Genomic DNA, 3194 nt, shown 5'->3' with positions numbered 1-3194 from the left:
GTTCAAATAATATTGAATGTCTGTTAGGAGTAAGACTTTGTGCTGTTTTTACATGGGATGCAACCATGAATAAAAGTATTCTGTCAATAATCTAATAGAGAAGAAAGATATGTGCAAATCATCACTAGACTTATTATAGAGCACTCACTGGATTTGAGTTTATTAAGATCATCTCAGCTCTGTCCTTCCTTCATGTATTAACTGAGCAAGCCACTCAATTTCTTTGGGGTTCAGAGTCGTCATAAATCTATAAGATGTGTAGGGTGGGCTAGAGAACCTCTATCATCCCTGATCAGTAATATGTAAATTACTTAAAGAGCAGGGCTATTTTGATTTTGTCCTTGTGTTCTCTTGTCTATCTCAATACTTTGCATATATTGTTTTTGTTGAGTTCAGAGATGTCAGTCATGTTAGATTCTCCATAACACCATTTTGAGGTTTTATTGGCAAAGACACTGGAGTGGTTTGCTATTTTCTTCTTGAGCTCATTTTACACATAAGGAAACAGAGGCAAACAGGATTAAGTGACTTGCACAGATTCATGCAGCAAACAACTATCTGAGGCTGGATATGAACTCTGAAAATAAGTCTTTCTGATTCCAAGCCCTGTCCTCTATCCATTGTTTCACTTAGCTGCCCCTAATTTGTATATAGTATGCACTTTATAAACACTTTAAAGTGAATTACATTAGGCAGCCATAATATGATATGCAAACATATACGTAGAATATGTATCTTAGAAGATATGCATCATAGAAGAATTATAAACAATTTCCCCTAAAAATTAAAAGGAAAGAGAGATTACCTTTGGCTGCTGTCTGCTTCAATTTCTATATTTATCAAATGAGGAAGTTCTTTTTAGGTTTTTGTTTTATGCTTAGGGAAAGCTTTGTGGATGAGGGAGCATTTTGATTCATTCTCTGAACTGTGGACAGGATTTCATTCAGTAGAAAAAAAGGGAAGAACCATTCCAAATGGTGGAAGCTGCCTAAGCAAATGAAAAGATATAGGAAGGCATAAGCTATGGGGATAGAATGACAAATAATCAGTCTTGTTTGGAAGGTAGGAAGACTATCAAACAAATTACTAACACTCCAACATTTTCTTTTCTTAGTTGTATATAAACCTAATATCTAAACCTTTGGAAATATGTGCCCTTTGATTAGCACTTATAAAAAGAATTTTTATCTGACTCGCACATCACAGTAGTATTTTGTTTTCTTCATAAATGAGATTCATATGGGGCTTTAAGCTTTGTGAAATGTTTTCCTTCCAAGAAGACTATGTGATATGTACTACAAAGATTTTGTCTCCATTTTACAGATGAAGGAATTGAGACTCAAAGAAACTTGTGGTAAAATGTCTAACTTAAATTTTTGAATTTGTACTTGGTCACTCAACTATTTGGGGGAGATCATTTCACTTAGGGGAAGCAATGTAGTGCCATGAAAATAGCAAGTGTTCTGAAGCTAAAAAATCTGAATTTTCAAATTCTGCTTCTGATATTTAGTACTTGTGTAACTTTCATCAAATCACTTAACTATTGTAAGTTTCAGTTTCCTTGACTATAAAATTTTGGGATTGGAACATATGAACTCAAAGGTCCCTTTCTGTTTCAAAGTTATGTTTTTTTTGTGTTTTGTTTTGTTTTTTTAATAATTAGGTGTTGATTATATCACCCTTATCTCTCACAGTGAATATCCCAGAGATTTGTCCTTGATATTTTAGTATTTTCCATGTACTTCCTTCATAAAATATTCACCCCTGTGAAATTCAAGACTGTGGGATCTAGGTGGCAAAGTGGATAAAGTCTGGTCCTGGACTCAGGCCAGGACATCTTCCTGAGTTCAAATTTGGCCAGAGATACTTACTAGCCATGTGAACCTGAACAAATCTCATAAACCTGTTTGCTTCAATTCCACATCAATAAAATGAGATGGAGATGGAAATGGCAAAGAACTGCATTATTTTTGCCAAGTAAAACTCAAATGAGATCATAGTCAAACATGTTTGGAACAACTGAATAACAAAGTAAATCATGACAATGATTGTTCTCTCTCTCAACCTATGACCTCTTTGATTCAGTTTCTTATTCTTCACTCTTTATAGATTAACTTTAACAGAAAATTTTGCATTTCTTGAAACCCAATATAGAAATTTGTTCTCTGTCAACCAAGTTTATTCTTCTTTCTACTGAACCACATTCGATTATGTCACAGTCCTTTAAATTCTCTGTAACAAATATTTTCCTAAGACCAAATTAATGAAGTACAGTTTTTATCTCTGAATTTCAGTGTATGATGCCAACTTCCTTCCCCACACCATATATTAGATACAAGCATACATATTCACTCTTTCCTATGCCTCAAATTCTTGGCACTAAAATTTTTATTCTCCTATAGTAGTTTTTTTTTTTATTTTCTACATTCACTTCCTTTGGGAAGTTTTCTTTGAATTGCTTACATTTAGGTGTTTTTGGCTTGTGTTATCTCACTCCTATCTTTTAACCTTAAAAGTGAGGGAAACTTCCAGAATATTCAAAACTGAATGAATTTTCAAGAACCACCTAGTGACAAGCTAAACAATGTATTTAGTCATTTTCCAGGTTTGATACCACCCCTTCCAACACACACAAATATTCATTTATTTCAGGGGGAATAGGGTACTGAGGAAAAAAAAAAGAAATGAAAATATTTGGTTCCGGTCAATTACCAGTACTACTACAAATGTTTTTTATTATTATTATTATTATTATTATTATTATTATTATTATTATTATTATTATTTCCAGGGACTGTTTCAATCAATCCTAATAAAATGACACATTAAAAATAGAGGAAAGTGTTCAAGACCAATATTTTTATACATGTAATACCTTGATAAAAATGATTTGTTTCCTGAAAATTGATTTAAGTACAGTTAATTTTAGAAAAATTAAATACCATTCTCCCTGACTACAATTATTGATATAAGCATGCATAGCTTACTAAGAGCAAGTAGCCACGAAGGCTTGGAGAAAAAAAAAAGTGACATTTATTTTCCTATAAAGATTCAATCATTTCTATAATTTCATATATTACTTGCTGAGCAATGTAAAAGGCCAACAAATTGATTTACCTTTGCATGTTTTTTTTTTTTTTTTTTTTAAATCATGGATTCAAAGAAATATAATATACTGCTTGAGGTAAGATTTT

The sequence above is a fragment of the Sminthopsis crassicaudata genome, chromosome 2 (genome assembly GCF_048593235.1).
Source record: "Sminthopsis crassicaudata isolate SCR6 chromosome 2, ASM4859323v1, whole genome shotgun sequence".
Taxonomy (NCBI): Eukaryota; Metazoa; Chordata; class Mammalia; order Dasyuromorphia; family Dasyuridae; genus Sminthopsis; species Sminthopsis crassicaudata.
This window is presented reverse-complemented; position numbering follows the sequence as displayed.